Consider the following 18052-nt stretch of genomic DNA (forward strand, 5'->3'; position numbering starts at 1 on the left):
GAAAGGACAATGCAGCAAAATGACTATTTTAGGTTTGCACGTGATTGGCTGTTCTAAATTTAAAAGGCCAGTTACAGAAAGGGTCATCAAGTCACAATTATAACATCACAGAATCGCAGGAAAGTAGGGATGGACATCTAAGTCCAGCCTTCTGCTCAAGGCAGAATCATTCCTGATTGTGTCTGTCTAACTTGCTCTTGAAAACTTCCAAGGACAGCGATTCCACTATTTCTCTAGGCGTGTGTTCCAGTGCTTGACTGCCCTCATAGTCAAAAAGATGCTCCTAAGCTCCAACCTAAATTTTCTCTGCTGCACTATGAAGCCATTGCTTCTAGTTCTGTCCCCTACAGCCACAAGGAAAAGATCAACTTCACTTTCTCCATAATCTCCTTTCCGGTATTAGAAGACGGTTACCAAATCCACTGTCAATCTTCCCTTCTGCAGACTAAATAACCCTACTTCTTTCAGCCTTTCCTCATAAGTTTTGCTTCCTAGGCTCCTAATCATTTTTGTCACTCTGCACTGAACTCTTTCCAATCTGTCCACAACCACCTTGAAATGTGGGACTCAAAACTGGACACAGTGCTCCAGGTGAGACCTCACCAGTGCTGAATAGAGTGGAAGAATCATTTCCCTTGATTTGTAGGTGACACCTCTCTTAATACAACCCAGTATACTGCTAGCTTTTTTTTTTTTTTTTGCAGCAAGAGCAGTGTTGGCGCATACTCACTTTATCATCCACTGTAACCCCCTGGCGCTTCTCTGCAGTACTAAAGGCTAGCTGGTTAGTCCCTAGTCTGTGCATGCAACTATTCTGTCCTAAATGCAGGACTTTGCATTTGTCCTTGTTGAAACACATATGATTGATTGTAGACCATTTCTCCAGGTCATTCTGGTCCTAGACCTTCCCTCCAGTGTCACACTAGGGATTTGCAAAGGACAGAAGTTACATATTTTTTACTATTCAAACAGCATAATTTGGGGGGTAATTCTATGAGCAGGGAAGACACAAAAAGGGTCTTGGCGCTTCCACTTTCTTCCATCATGTCGTGTGAGTACCTGCAAGTGTATAAGAAAAGTACAGGAGGTCACTACTAGTCCTAAAGAAGAGACCACAGGGAAAGATGCTGATAAATATATTTAGCATAATATCAGAATATTCCTATAGATGTCACATGAATAGAAAATGGATTTTTGTAATGTGGTCTTCTTTTATATGGTTTGAGAGCCCACTCCTGCCCCTCAGTGCCGTCTTTGTTCCAGACAGCATGTTTGTGCTTGTGGGGATCATTCCTGGTACATTTGTTTAAAAGAGCAAATGGCCCTCACTGCTGCCAGGAGAATGATCAGAGGGCCAGCATCAGTGTTTCCAACAGTCCTAATAGCCAAGTACATCTGATAAATATATCACAGGTCAGAGTGCTATTAAGCACCTAATTCTTAAAGAAAGGAGGGAAATGACCATCCTACCTAGAAGTGTAAGAGCAGAGATGCTGAAGGGGTGGTGGGGGAGATGGGGGAGGACTAGAGCCTTACCTGACCCCATGTACTCCCTTCACCCTGGCTGCTACTACTGTGCTTAGTCTCACTGAAGCAGAGGCTCCCTGAGGGGTGATGACTCTCCTGTCCCTTCTAACTCAGCACCCAAAGTGAGTGCCACACTTGTCCGCTCCTTGTTATACTACTGACCCTACCCGGAGTAATTCAGTCAAGCTACTAATAGAATAATTGCACTGGATCTCTGAATGCCTATTAACCCACTGGACCTAACATATGTACAGATTGGCCCCTGTCAACAGTAGGATACTGAACTTGGTCACATCACTATTTGGGGGGGTTTATTCATAGAAGATGATATGTTTTTGACATATATGAGTAGCTATGTTAAAATGTTACATAAACCTTAGTGTCTTAAAAGTCCATCCAGTACATATACCCAGGATATGGGGGTTCTCCATTAAGTATGACTGACACAGCTCACTTTTGAGATCTGTAAGTGGAATCTATTGCACTGGACTCCTCTTATCTGCAAAGTCATTTCACAGATAGGCTGATCCTTCTAGCACTGGCCCCAAGGGATTTATTTTAGGTGACCTGAGGGAACTGTAAAACAGAAAGCTACACAAGTCACTGAAATGAGATTTTTTTAACATAATTTAGTCTTCTTGAATAAAGGAGCCAACAAATTACTGTTTTTCTGAGGTGGAAAATAATAAACGGACCTTGTTCCATGCCTTTTCTGAATCTGGGTATGCATGAACTCCCCCATAATGAGGGAGTGCTTACATGTAGGACACAGCTCACAGAGCGTGGGCAAATTAGGCACTCTGCCAGTGTTCAGGAAATTATGAGAGCAGCAGGAAAAACATGTCACCTGCCATTACATCAACCTAAGCAGGAGGTTCTCAACAGATGGAACTCGATAGTCTGCACATTAGAGGGGCTCCTGAAACAGTGAATTTATGATGACCTAGGCAATCCACAATCAAACTGGGATGGGAGGTGCAAGCAGGTGGAAACTGATATGAGACGTTATGTGACTCATGAAAGCCTCATGGACAGTTAGCACTATCGTAAGGCTATTATACATATGCTAGCTCAAAAAGTGACGAGAAAGAAGGAACAATACTAAGATAAAACAAGGGTGCTGTCACAGTAGACCATGTGTCAGTATGTTTTAATGGATGACAGAATCATGAAGATACTTATGTAAACTGTGCCTGTTGTACAGAGTAACCATTCAGTAGTGGATAGTGACTATAAAAAAAAGCCTTCCCGTTCCGTTCACAAGAAGCCGCTGTTGGTGGGATGCTTAGGATCCTGAGAGCAGTCCTGGACAACAGTCAGGTGTTCCAGTATCCCTTCCACCATGTGAGATGAGACATATTCTCTGCTGCCCACCAAACGATGTCTTTGCTCCGAAGTTTTTCTATTGCACAATACTTGGCAATGTCTGTCATCACAGCTATTTCGTCGATGTTGGGGACATTCTTAGCTACTTCCATAATTGTGTTGAGAGTAGTAGATAATTCATCTTCTGATAAATGTTGTCATCTGTATTGAGGATCCAAAAGTTTGCTGCCAGATGAGCTGGATGAGAGCAAAATGCTGATCTCTTAGTAAACATTTGTTTTACTACTTCTTTTTTGGATAGAGGTGAAGAAAGCAAAAGCTCAATTAGATTTTCATCACATTGTCTAAATATCTCTGGAATATTTGAAAGACTTGGTGTATATCTCCTTCAAGTTTTTTGATAGCCACTGAAACTGGTAGTAGCAAATTGTATGCTCCTTGAACTCAAAACCAGAACACACTGTTGTTGAGAATCTGTTTCCAAGTGTTCACGGGAATAATCTGGGATACTGTGTCATCTATTGGAGCACACTGCAATCAATTCTTTGTGCTCAGCAAACTATATAAACACTTTGTAGTCAAGCCCCATCTAGTTTCTTCTGGCAATAAAAGTGCACTTTCCTTCCCTACTTCTCTTTCTGTAATTTCTTCAAAATCTGATTATTAACATGATGATTGTTGAATACCTTCACAATCGCTTTGCAGTTTGCCAATATTGCGTTCATTGTATTCACATGTACTATGTCTTTGTCAGAAGTTTCAACCCAAGAGCGAGACAGCCAAATACTATTAAATGAGGATCATTTGCCTTTAATATTTGCCATGCAGCTGTCATATTACTTGCATTATCAGTTACAAGGGCTTGTTCACTGGAGGGACCTGCACTTTCAATCTCTTCACTCAGTAATTTGGCTATGTATTCACCTGAATGACAAGAAGATTTGGTAGCAATTGCTTTCAGGAATATTGGTTCAGGTGTTGCTAACATAATGTTCGATAGAGGATTTCCTTGTATATCAGTCCATTCATCTGACAGACTCAGTGATTCTGCTTGACCAATCCTTTGAATAGCCATTGTTTGAACTCTGTCATACTCTCTACCAAAGAGAGAATGTGATAAGCAATAATGTGACAGTAACTTATATGATGGGCGACTTAGTTTGTAATATTCCTTCCAGTATTGATTTTCAGTTATGGAAAGAGGTATATCACTTGCAAATATAGCTTGACCTAATGTCTCACCTGCTTTTATTTGATCTTCTTTTCACATTTTGTCCACAAAGTTTGACTGTATTGAATAGCTACTCGTGGTGGATCACATCTTGAAAGCAAGGATCCTGCTGTTTCTTACCCCAGACCTGGCAGCTCAACATTTTCATTTTCCATTTTTTGCAATCTACTATTTCACTTGAGCTACCAAGTTCCTGCAACAAAAGGGGGAAAATATTTTTATTTTAGCTTATTCTAGTCTGGCTTCATCCATCAGAAGGAGGAGAAGCAGAAGGGAGCTTGCTTTCCCCCTCCCTGCCAGAAAGAACACTCTGCTGCTCAACTTGCTGCTCAGTTGCCCTGGGACTGCAGAGCCAAAGGGAAGTATGGCCTGGCCTCTGCCATCGGCCAAAGGACTAAGCTCACTCTGCTGGGTTGAAATAGTTGATTATTTATCTATTATGTAATTTTAAAAAACTATTGTTAAACCTAAGCCACTTTGGGTGCTTAGTGCAAGCAGAAAAGCAGGATACAAATATTTTAAATAAATACATAAATAATAGTCCAGAGTTGCATTAACAACTTTTAAAATTATAACGTTTTAAAACAATATAGATGCTAGTTTATACTGGGTGTTGTTTAACATATGAATTTGTTTACTCACATAGGATTCCTGAAGGAGACTTTTCTCACATGATGTTGTTCCACCACTTCATTGTATTAGCTCTCTGTATATGGCTTGTAGTACTCTTTCAGGACAGTTTCTACATGTTATTAAATATTTATTCATTCTTGTTGCATTGTTAGCATACTCCTCCCCATCCCCTGAGCTTGGCAGTGCACCTGCTACAAGCAGCGCCGCTGGTGGCAGTATCTGCAGTTGGTCCCTGCTTGCCACCCGCCCTGTCTCACTGCTGACACCGCTAGCGGCATTTGTAGGTGGCTCCTGATCACTACTGGCCACCTCCAAAGCTGCCGGCAGTGCTCACCAACCCCCCTCCCTCCCTTCTGCTGCTGACACCACTGTGGCCACCTGTAGGAGCTCCCCAATCATCACTGTCACACCCTGGCCTCCAACACTGCCACTGCCACCTTCAGGTGGTTGATGTGCCCCCCCAAAGCCGCCGGGGGCACGCAGCATTCATACAGCCAATTAGGTGAATTCATAACTTGGTTTTTGGTTTGAATTATTATTATGTGAGCGTACTTACCCTCCCCCCGTTTACAAATCAATAAAACATACATGTACTCTCTCACGCACTTTCTAGGGAAAATCACCTCAAAAACATTAATTACAACTTTGAAACTGCCAAGCTTGCCTAATATTGTATTGATATCCGTTCATTTTTGGTAATGAATTTTACGAAACAATGAATTTTTAGAAATTGAAAATTTCACACAGAAAAATAAAGCATTGGAAAAGGAAGGTTAATTGGAGTAAGGTAGAAAAGGAGATATGTCTGTCATGGCTTATGTTAGGTAAAAATCTATATATCAGACAGCACACTGGCCTGCAGTCATTTCTTTCTTGTTCAGTGCTCAAAACTATGCAATAAACAGTTATCTCACATGAATGTACTATCCCTGAAAATTACATGTTTAAAAAAATAATGGTATGTGAATACATGAGAGGGGACTGTATACCGTATTCCCCAATGAGCAACTTACTGTTATATTTGACATGCATTTATGTATTATTAGTGTTAATATTTTTCACATGTTGAGTGTGTCTTGGAAGGAGAGGATAACATTAAAAAAAATGTGGAAAAACATCCTGGTTGGAAACTGACTATATTACAGGTTGAAGCTTTCCTGGGCACTGCATAGCTGGTTCTGAGCACTTAAACAGTCTCCTCAGTGCTGATGATGCAAGATATATGCACCGTGAGAAGCTTCATGGCTCAGTGCTTATCAGTCCTTAATCTAACCCAAACTTGAACCTGAGACTGAGCAATGACACACTCTTGCATAGTGCTCCTCTCTCCTTTTTCTCTGGCTTCATCTTTACTGGAAAAAGCTGTAATTTTATGTTGTAGATAACTAATTTAGGTTATCTTTCTCAATGTAAAATTCAAATATATTTTCTATCTCACTCTGGTTGGGGTAGACCCTAAGAGCTGGCAGTATAGGCTAGACTTTTACTATCTACGCTGGAGGCAAACTACCTTCATTGGATGTAAAATCTACTTGTGCCTTTTTCCCCACAAGGATGTCACACTGAGATGGCTAACTTGAGATAGCCATCTCAGTGCAAAAAACCTACACCTTTTTTTGCAGTGAAAACAATCTTTGGCTGTGTTCTGGTTTCGTGATATGGTTTTGTCACTAGGAAGGCATGACTTGAGCTCTTGCCAAACCCCAAATTCAGCCACCCAAGCTCATCATATTTTTATGCTATCAGTATGGAGAAGTCTTTGATGTTAAACTAATTTGTTAATTTGAAAATTAACTAATTTTGAAAAATCTGTATTGCACATAAAAATAGCTACTAGAAAACAATTTGTAGTGTTGTCTAACAAAATCAGTTTCCTTTTGTCCTTTTATATCCACTAATTGCTGGTTTATACTCAATGGAGGGATCGGAACTGATTTGTTCTTTGGATAAACTGTCTTGTGATTTACCACTTTTACTTCAATACAGGGAATAAATATAAGCCTAAGCTTGTCTGTTCATAATACTTTATTCACACTCTGATTGGCTGATGGAAACAGCCAATCAGAGTGCTGCAAGCATGGGGGCGCACCGCCATAATTCTGAAGATGTGCTGAGGACCTGACAGAGCACTGCTGGCCTCAGCTCCCCCACCCCGCTCCCTGCAAGAGGCAGAACAGTGGCAGCATGGGGCATTAGGTGGCGGCACTCCATCCCAGCCCCCTCCCCTCTGGCCCCCATCATTCTTGAAGGGCAATTGGCTAGTACACATATAACTTAGAAAGAACTAACTGCTAGATTTGAAAGCCAGTTATCCAGTTTTTAGTTTAGTTTTGAAATCTTAATAGGAAAATACTTCTATCAGTAGAATTACTTGCCAAACCCTAGATGCTAGAGGTCACTACCACAAACTTTTTCCTGTTTAGACGATGGAGTCTTGAAATTTAATTTTTAGCCATTATAACCAGCTAAATCAGGGGTTCTTGTCATTCACTCCTGTAAACACTCATTTCTCTTTTTAACTAGCTTGCCTGGCCTTTGCACATTTGGTTGTAACACTGCTATTTTAACTCAATGACAATATTAAGGAGGCTGCCCCCCCCCATCATTTCTGAAGACAAATCATCCAAATGCTGCCTTCGCACTGTCCTATCACTGACACCTGGCTTTCATTTACAAGTTGGAACTTTATCTTTAAATTTGCTGCTGATTGATGGGACAACAAAGGGAAAACTTGTGCAGCTTCCAACTGAGCTATCCTTGTTTTGTAGGTAAATAGAAGACAGACAACTTCAAAACCTGTAACTCACAGCTTTTAAGGGAACAGACTTTCACTTTAAATAAGGACAAATCCAACTAGAACAAAGTCAAATAAAAAAAATAAAACTCTCTTTGACAAGATTAAAAGTGATCATCATTTGCAGTTGATGAATTAATTTTTTTTTTTTTAAATCACACGTTTTTAGTAGATTACCTCTTGTTATTTTGTGGGCTCCCAGAGTATTTCTGTGTGGGTGTATTTCTATGTGGTACTGAGAGATGCTGTTGTCATGCTGCACCCTCTCCACCATCAGTTGTGTAGCTGCATTAGTATGGAGTTGAATACAAACTAATAAGCTCCATCTCTCAGCATAGTTTACCGCTGCACATAAAATGTCACACTAAGGCTCCCTCTACACATTTCAGGAATGGCTAAATTAACTGGTAAACTGCACAATTACTTGGAGACTAGCTAGATGCTCAAAGTACCTATCACACAATAAAAAAAGTTTTAATTTACATATGCAGCAGAGTCTCCTCTGGAGCAGGGAGCCCTGTTAGCTGATGGAAATCCCCACTGGAAGGTGCAACGTGCCCCTCAGCCCCAGCAGTTGCTATTCTGGATCCCAGCAGCTGGGGGACATGGCTGCCCTGGGGGTACATGAAAGCCCCAGGATTAGGGGGATTATGGCAGCTCAGCCTCAGGTACATAAAACCTTTGGGATTGGGGATTGTGGCCGTTGCAGTCACCCAGCCTCGGGGGATTGTAAAACTGAGGGGAATCCTACCCGCAAGATAAGGCTTTCCCTACACCGGCAATAAGGCATGATGAGATCTAATGCATCATTCCACAATCATGCCCCCTGCCACGCATGTAGTAGCATGACAGAAAGTGTGATTGCATGGATTGTGCATTAGATCCCTGTTGGCGCAGTACAGGCTAGGGCCATGGGCCCTGGTGGCCCTGCGCCCAGCCAGACTGGGCTGTGAGGAAGTGGACTCACCCGGTTCAAACACTAAGCAAGGCCACCCAATTCTTGCCTGCCATGTTTTGTTATTGAATGTTTATTTGTTGGGATGTGGCCTAAACTGCTGCATGTTGGCCCGAATGCACCAGGTCTGATTCTTCTTTAGGGCTCCTACCTTCCCTACACCCCATCTAAGTGTCACTCAGCTGTTAAAGCATCAGTTATGCCCTTGGCTCTCAATGTGCATTCTCCTTCTTTTCTTTGATCCTTTAGGCCTGCAATTCTCTTGTGCTGGGATCAAAGATATGGCAGCTAAGCTGGCCCCAAAGGTCATTCTGTTGAAGTTTGGTAAATGAAAGAAATGAAGAACAACACAAAGCAAGGAAACTGGAACTCAGGTATGTCTCTCAGCCCCTAGGGCCATTATGACCATTGGCTGCAGCCTCCAGCAACAGAAAAAGTAGTTCTCAGTGCTGCAGGCTATTCCCTTCAGGCCCGGCCCTATCGCATAAACAAAAGCAAAAAGAAATTTAGGAGAATCCTTGGACAATTTCACCTACAAACTTGAGCATTTATACCAGCCTTAGATGCCTCAGTATCAGACCCCAGTGCTTTTATAGCACTCACTAGTTCCCAATGAAGGACAAGCCCCTTTACCAGCCCTTATTAAATTTGGTTCCGTCCTTCCACCAGTATCACTTCAACACAAGGCTGTTGCTGGCTTTTCCTTTTTCTGGATGGCTGGAAGTCAGCCTAATAGGCTTCCCACCATCCAAAACAAAAGTAAATAGATACTAAAACAAAAGGACCTTGTTCGGTATGTTGCCAGCTTTCCCATAGCCACCTCAACCTCCCAGTGTCACTTCCTACCAGCTCTCCTTGCAGCTATCACCACTGTGGTCTTGGTGGCAGCATTCTGGATTGTCAGAGTTCTTCCAAGCTCCCAGGCTCCAACAGGGCAGGTAAGTTTCTTCTACCTATGACTGTGGGCTCCAAAGGGGCTTTTCTCACCTCTTCACAATCTCACTGCACCTTTACCTACACATGTAGAAGGGCCCTAACATAGCTACCCTATTTCCAGTTTGGAAGCCAGCATATGGAGTGGATGCAGTATGTCTTACCTTAGCAATGCCTTAAAATGTGCAAGGCATTGACTCATATAGATTTACCTTTAAATTACTGAGGATCAATTATCTGCTAATGTAAATGGGTGCTTTTCCATTGGTTTTAATGGTTCATTCCCCATGTAGCAAGTTGCCCTCCCCAGTGGCATTTTTTGTGGCCTATGAAGGGCACCCTTGAAATCCCTTAACGTTTCACTTCTGTCTTTCATCTCATATTCTGCCTTTACTCACCTGCTGTGTCTCGATGTAAATATTCATTAGATGTTCTTACAAGTGGGACACTGCCTATTGTACTTCTGTGTTGGGGTTCTCAGCCACCACAGGCCTTGCCCCGCTTCCTTCTCTGGCTAGGCCTACCAGTCTAAACCCACCAGATAGGGTTTGACTCTGAGGCTCTACCTCCTTAATCCTCTCTGGGTCTGTGGCCCTCCTTTTGCTTTCAATATGGAGCCCAGGCTTTCTGACCCAGAGGCCCATACACTGGGCATGGAGCCAGAAGGCTGCAAGCTCCAGGCTGGGCAGTGGCCCAGAGCTCCCACTGCCCAAGGGCGCCCTTTCTTTTAGCTTGGGCTTGAGCCAAGATCTCCCCACTGGGACCCAGCTTAAAAGTCCAGCTCTGAGCTACTGGTCTTTTACGTCTGCACGCACTAGTGCCCTAAGCCCTTTGGCCTTTTATGACTGTGCCCAAGGTGCTAATGAGGCCTCCTCCTCCCCTACAGTCTTGACCACAAACCACCAATCAATCAAAAATATAAACAGGAAGTCCATGGGCTATAACCGCAAACAAAAAAATTAAAGAAGGCAGCATGCCAGCTTATATTTTTTCCAGGGCTCTGTGTTTCTGCTTCCTACCATCTGTTATGGTCCTCCTTGTGGGGCTGCCACTGGTTCTTCAGGAGTCATCTGGAGTTTCCCTCCCACAGCAGCTGGACAAGCAGCCAAGCCTCTCTGTGGAGGCCTTAGGCACAAACTCCTTCCCCCTTGGCTGCTGCCCCCAACTGCCGCCAAGCCCAGGGTTTTTATAGTTCTGACCTGCCCCCTTCTGGTCACCTGACTAGCTGGCCAGGCTCAGCTTTTAACCACTACCCTGCCAGCAGGCTGTGCCCAAAAAGTTCTCTTCTTAAAGGGCCCTGCTTTCTGGTAACAGGGCTAGGGTTCTCTGTTATACCCCCACATGCACCAATTACATCAGCAGAGAATTTGACTCAGTCTCTCACAACACTAGAAAAATTATCATTCTTATTCCAGCTGCTATCAATTGGGCCTTTCTTTAGTGGTAGCAATGGTGCAGGCAGTGCTCTACCTTTTTAAATATCATGCCATGAAAAACACCTGAGCCCTGTCTATACTAACAGCTCGTCACCTGTACAGCTGCACTGTTGCTAGCTGTCACTGTAATGCACTTAATGATTTCTCTAGTGTTGAATCACTCCTACTTATGTCATTCCACTATTACATCGCTCCTGGGCCTGTTCTGTCATGTCTGGTAGAAAGTGGAACTACGAACATAAGGTGATTTAAACAGCTATAATATAAATCACGCTGTGCTGCAGTAACTGAGTATCTTCTAAACCTACTGCTGCATGTTGTCCCAATATAACCTTTATTCTGAGACATTTTAACCATCTCATCCATAACTACTGGAGACAAACTGATCTTTCCCACTGAGAGATTTTTTCTGGGCAGCCGGTAAAGAGAGTGTTACATATTCCAAGAATGCATTCCCTTGTCTTTGCTATTTTAAGCGCACCTCAGGAAGCTATGATAATTACTGTGCTCATCAACTATAGTAATTGTCGGGAACAACGTTCATATCAGATAGAGTTCGTATTGCTATGGTAACACACAGTTAGTAATAACGGTGCAGGCAATTTTAGAAAAGGGATCCCCAGTTAGAAATCTTGAGCACCTGCAGGTGCAAAGGATTTTTCCAGCCCACCCCCTTCTTAAAATTCCTACAAGCAAAGTCCGCTTTCATTGGAAAAGAATACTAGTTAACAATTTTTTAAATGAAGCCAGGACAGATTGGAAGAACCTACTTTTGTGTTATATTGCTGGGAATTAGAACACATGCACTACAACAGCTGGGGTAATTTATAGAAAAAACAGACCCAATACCAGGGTATAGTGGACGTGGGTGTAATTGATATTGTAAAATGGGTGTTTATTAAGTTACAATTACACCTTCTTTAAGAAGCTATGAAGAGGACTTGGGGCTTTGTCTACACTGTTAAATTATTTTAGATTAAGGCCAATGTGAATCTAAACTGCAGTGACCATTATGAAATAGCTCTCTGAGCAGACTGTTTTATGGAATAGTCCATTTTAACAAAATCCACTTGGGTTAACGGGAAAATGGCTCTTCTAATCCAAGCTATTCCCATCCCTAGGTAGCCCTTTTGTGTAAATGGAATTCAAGACCAGCAACTGAAAATGCTCCTTTTTTTTTTCTGTACAGTTGATACTATCAGGACTAATGGAAATTGGCATTATCGTCTATGAGGTAAAAATCATCATTGGTAGCCATCAATCTCAGGAGACCATGGAAATTGTGCCTTTGGTGGGTTATCAGGTACCATCACAGCTTCTTCAGTGGCTGAGAAGTCCAGTGCATGACAAGCAGACTCTCTGGCAAGCTGCACATAAAACTCGGTTGAGCTTGCACCACCATGCCAAATACAGTCTTGTCTTGCCTGCCTCTGATGTTTCTTCTCTATCTCATCATTGATTCTTTCTATTGACCCTCTCCATTGAGGTAAAAATAGCAGAGGTTAATTTCCATACAGGTCCAGTCACTTATTGTTCAGTCTTGAGTACAATCCAAAACATATATCTTTGCAAAGAGTTTCTCTCCATAGTCATTGGCCATCAAGTTATTTTTCCTCCTTTAAATATTTCCATAGAAAGCCTTGTGCAAAGACATCTCCATTGGCTCAATAAGGCATTTGTGAGTCTTATACAGTCTAGTATAGAACTGGCATAAGGGTGAGAGAACTGTAATCAGGTCCCTTTTGGCAGTCCATCAGCAGAAGCTAGGCATAAGTAAAGATCTACAGTATCTACAGTACTAGTAAATTATCATATAAATAGCCCCTAACTTTTAATTGCAAAATAAAGACTACTTCTGCTGTATTATTAGACTATTTTAGCCATATAAATAGTTACAATTCAGAGAATGAATTTTACAATCTGGCATTCATGTCACGTTGTTCTATAGATTTCAACAGAGACAATGGGTCAAATCTAACCTTGATGTAAGCAGGCAGAAGTCCTACTGAGTTTAATGCCTAATGATAGGCTGAGAGGAGGAAGAGATGTTTTATTGCTTTTGAAAATGATTACTTTTAGTCCACTAAAAAGAAGACGTAAATTTATCTGTATTTACGTATGTTTTTTTAAAGGAAGTATGATACTTACAATGAGCCTTACATATCCTAAAAGCACTCCAGATATCAGAATCTAGTGCATTCTTTTATACTCTCAATTACTGGTGATTTTTGCATTGTTACTGCTCGTAATAATTCTATGATGAACCCATGCAATGCAACTTTAAGAAAGCAGAGCACTTGCTAATTTTTGAGGCCTTGAGAAAGCCTGGAAAGCTTCCGAAACTCTTGCCGAGTTAGAAAATTCTATTAAAAAAACTTTAACTGCCTGATAGATAGAAGTTCTGTCTTTGATTAAGACTTACTCCATAAGAACAGTCTTATGGTTGGCTATTTCACTCAGCTCCAGAAGACTCCAGTAGTCACCTGGGTGTCCTTATATACCCTTCCTTTCATGTCATTGCTGATTTGATGCTGCAGGTTGCAGATGCTGCTCTTCGAATAAGGTCATGCATGCTCTAGCTCATTAACCTCTAATTTTTTTTTCCAGGTGTCCAGTCTCTCTCTATGTTTCTTCTGGCATTAGATACTCTTATTCAAGTTTCCACCACCAGAGCAGCTGCAAAGGCAATAGATAATAGGATTTTTTTCTTATTCCATTTTCTTTGTTTCTGCACATGCCTCTGCTTGACTCTACTGTTTTGCGAGATGGAATTAAGACTGAAACTTCTCTAAGTTTTCAATATTTTTCTGTAGAAAAAAAGTTTATACACATTCCCAAGTTCTTGTCTTTTCTATACAACAATAATCCCTGTAGTTTTGAGTGGGAGTTTTCTGTCCAAGTCAGGAGAGAAGAATTTGGACCCTATCACGTTGAGACATTATAGTAGGATTTTATTTTCAGTTATTTAGGACCTCTCTACTTGAGCTGGTTCAGCCAGTCTTATGGAGTAGCACCTGAAAAGTTTTAATATTTTTTCTCTTTTCTTTATCTTCTGGTCACAGGAACCACAATACCTGAGCTGGAAATTGGCTAAATTACCATGGCAGAGCACAATATTTCACAGATTTCATAGACATTGGGGCTGAAAGGGACCTTGGAAGATTATTGAGTCCAGCCCTCTTCCCCCTGGGGCAGGAAGTAAGCTGGGGTCAAAGGATCCCAGCAAGATAAATGTCCAAATGTCTCTGAAAGGAGTTCAAAGTAGGTGGTTGCACCACTTCTGGTGGCAGTCTGCTCCAGGCCTTGGGGGCTCATACAGTAAAGCAGTTCTTCCTTATGTCCAGCCTGAAATGGTCTTGGAGGAGTTTGTCACCATTTGACCTTGTCATTCCTTGGGGCACTCTGGTGAACAGGCATTCCCCCAGATCCTGATTTACACCAGTTATATACTTCTAGGAAGCCACCAGGTCCCCCCTGAGCCTGCACTTTTCCAGGCTGGGGGGCTTCAGGGTGCGAGGGCGTGATGGACTTGCAACTGTGCATCCCGTGCTGCTCCCTGAGACCAACTGATTGATAGTTTCTGGCCATCTGTAGATGTGCCCACCATTTTCTAAACCATGTTAACTGATTTGCATCACAGTTTGAATCAAATTTCAATTTGAATTAAGGGTTAATAGACAATCAAGGGGATTTTCCCCCTTCTTCACAGACCAGTAGCCCATGTGCTGGGGCAGAACTGGGGGATTAGTTAGTAGTGAAACACCACCTTTCCCTTTCAACTTCTGTTTCAACATTTCTATGGAACAATGTTTTTGTTTAGAGTTTCGTTTAATTTCAAAAGCGCTGTTCTGTTTCATTTTGTCAAAACTGTTTTGCTGTTTCAATGCTGTTTCACCATTTCACCCATAGGTTATAATGGGGAATCATAAAATGTGGCAGGCAGACACATCAGGGGCTCACCTGCACCCCTGGTGGGGCTGTGCTGGACTTCTCCCAATGGTGTGGGCCCCCAATCTGCCTGCCAGATAACAGACCAGTGCTGGGTGCAGCCCACACCCAGCACCAGAAAGATCGGTGCTGCCACTGGCCCCAGGCAGCAGGACTTGCCATTCAGCAGGCAGATTGGGGACCCACACCACTGGGATGACTCTGACACAACCCCCACACTCCTCCCGGGGTGCCAGCAGGCCCCCGATCTGCGTACGGGATTACAGGAGGTGGGTACTGCTGCTTGGGGCCAGCAGCAGCACTGATCTTCCTGGTACCAGTCCCAGTTAGCAGCACCTGCCTCCTGTCATCTGGCAGGTAGATCAAGGGCTCAGCTGCACCGCCACAAGGGCTGTGCCAGACTCCTCCCAGGGGTGCAGGCCCCTGATCTGCCTGCCAGATTTCAGATTAGCCCTGAGCGCAGCCTGCACCCAGTGCCGGGAAGATTGGTGCCGTCACTGGCCCCAGGTGGCAGCACCCACCTCCTGTAATCCCGCGGACAGATCAGGGGCCCACCAGCACCTCCAGGAGGGCTGCAGGGGCTGTGCCAGAGTCCTCCAGGGGGTGCGGGCCCCTGATCTGCTTGCCAGATGACAGGAGGTGGGCAGCTGTCTGGGTCCAGCAGCAGCACCGATCATCCTGGCACTGGGTGCAGGTGCACCCAGTGCCAGTCTGTCATCTGGTAGGCAGATTGGGGGCACACAGCCCCAGGAGGAGTCCAGCACAGCCACCGCAGCCCTTGCAGAGGTGCGAGCCCCCGATCTGCCTGCTGGATGATAGGAGGTGGGTGCTGCCGGTGCTGAAGCCAGTAAGCCTGGCTTCAAAACTCGAAACGTTGTGGAACTTTTGAAATGTTCTGAGTTCCCTTGTTTTGTTTCAAAGCTCATTCAAAGGCATTTGTTTCATTTCGATTTTGCTGTTTCAAGCTTGAAACACATTGAAGCAGCTTTAAAATGAAACACACAGCAAAATTTTGCACTGCCCTATTAGTCAGTATACTGATGTTTAGTCACTGTGAAGTGTTGTTGACACATCTGAATTTATAAAGGGTGTGGGAGGGGGGAGGAGGGTGGGAGGATTTCCTCTGTTTTGTTGCAAAACCCAAAATTGTAATGCTTATCTGCATTCCTAAGGACAGTTTTTCTTAAAAGCAAGGCGGTATATAATGTTAATTAATACAGCTTAAATTGCCTAATTTGGACTGCCCTAGTCTGCATTACCTTTAATCCTCATTCAATAAGAATTAGTTTGTTTGAAATGGAGCCAATTTTAATTCAGACTATTGATGTCCCCATGTGCATAGTGATGGCTGTAGTTTGGATTAAACCTAGAAAAATGTAACATCTATAAACGGCCTTTGTTTCCCCTGTTCTCCCCCTGTGGTCCACTGTATTTTTTTTGTTGTTGTTGTTTTGGGGTTTTATTTTTAAACTAAAAATCTTAAGTGTTTCAGGGGATGTTCTGGGGTTGTCACTGTGGTGGATGAAAGCGGCTAAAGTAAGTATCTTCATGGACCTTTTTGGAAAAACATTTATCATGTGGCTGCTGGAAATTGTAAATGACTGGAATCACTGACTGGACACTAGCTCTATGTTCCTAAGGTAGCAGAAAACTGCTCCCTATTGTTGCTAGATACATAACTTAACATAGCCTGAAGACATAGATTCCTCCTATTTTCCTATTCATTGCCATTGTGATTTGGAAATGAAGTAAAGTTCCCGTTTAACCAAGCCCCTCTTTTCTTTCTTAGGTTGTATAGAAATGTGGCAGTGCAATCAAACAAAGGCAAAAGTCAGCTTAAAGAAGGCTAGATAGGGTAAATAAAACCAATAAAACTAAATCCATTTACCCAAGGTGAGATATTTAGACACAGAATATAAGGACAGGCTGTAAAGATGAGTACTATATTAACTTGATTATTTTCAAAGAGCAGCTGCAAACTGCAGTTGCAGGTACAGAAATAAAATGCAGAAGTTATACAGATTTTATGAGCCTATACTAGTTATGTTGCTGTTTATATGCAACTCACTAAATGCAGTGTTGTTACTCATAGAACCTGTATTATATCTAGGAGGCATATTTTTTTTAAAGGCAATACAGTATTCTGAGACATATAAACTATTTATTCTTAAGGGATAAGAATTTTTACCAGCAATCATCTGTTTGTACAGGTAATGTTCCTATAGTCAATTTAAGGCACAGGCTGGATTCTCACATGGAGCAAATTGGCGTGAGTCTGCTGAAGTCAACAACTGCGCTGATTTATGGCAGTTAATAATCTGTCTCATAATATATTTAAGTTTTTTCCTCCCAAATAAAAGAGATATGAAATATTCTCTGGAGGTCTTTTCTTTAGCAACATTTGTTTTCTTTTCCACTTATGCCAGTGAATTGATAATCCCACAGAAAGCCTTTATAAACATTTCTATGCTAAACTCAAGTAACAATGCAGGAATTACTATTCCAGATCAAACTAGTGGTCCACCTCGATCAATTCTTTCTGACACTGCCCAGTAGCAGATGTTTCAGAGAAAGGTGCAAATCTACACTTTTAGACTTACTGGCCCAGAGAGAAAGCGCCTTTCCATTCTTAAGTCAGCAGTTAGCTTAGTCCTTTTCACTGGAACTTTGAATATTCTTATTATCCCTCTTAGAACAGTTTAGACCAAGAGTGTACAACTTGTCTCAGCATTATGCATCTCTTCCCCTTCCCTCTTAACCCTGAGGTCAGGTACAGACATTACACTTTTACTGGTATAAATGATCCAAAACCATAACAAAACAGAAATTTTTTGCTGGGGGCATCTACATGTTCCCTTATAGCGATGTTGTTACTGTGCCATGCTTTAGTATTTCCTTTCGGACATACTAAAGTACAGCACAGTAACTACCTGTACTACACTGTACATATGACACATGGTTATTTTTAGCAGCTCCTCCACCATAGCAATGTGCTATAACAGGGAATGTACCACTACAGTGAAGTAGCTGCTGGTCATGTGTAGACACCGTACATTTTCGACCTGGAGGGATGTGGGCAGTAGGGTTCTGCAGGGCTCGGTCCTCAGGCCCGCACTGTTCATCATCTTCATCAGTGACTTGGACGAGGGGGTAAAAAGCACCCTGTTCAAATTTGATGATGACACTAGGATGTGGGGGGATGTGGGCATGCTAGAAGGGAGGAATAGGCTGCAATCAGACCTAGACAGGTTACAAGGGTGGGCGGATGA

At 42.6% G+C, this 18052-nt stretch overlaps 1 long non-coding RNA gene across 1 annotated transcript in view; it reads right to left on the reverse strand.

Moving 5' to 3' along the window:
* Window positions 1–5083: 5083 nt before the first annotated feature.
* The window catches only part of LOC109316124, a 15780-nt gene continuing 2811 nt past the window's right edge, over window positions 5084–18052 (reverse strand). The window contains exons 2-3 of the long non-coding RNA XR_002102710.1: window positions 11140–11145; window positions 5084–5095 (exon numbers count right to left, since the gene is read on the reverse strand). This is a non-coding gene — a long non-coding RNA (uncharacterized LOC109316124). The remainder of the gene's footprint in view (window positions 5096–11139; window positions 11146–18052) is intronic.

Source organism: Crocodylus porosus, unplaced genomic scaffold (genome assembly GCF_001723895.1).
Source record: "Crocodylus porosus isolate Cpor-Errol unplaced genomic scaffold, CroPor_comp1, whole genome shotgun sequence".
Lineage (NCBI taxonomy): Eukaryota > Metazoa > Chordata > Crocodylia > Crocodylidae > Crocodylus > Crocodylus porosus.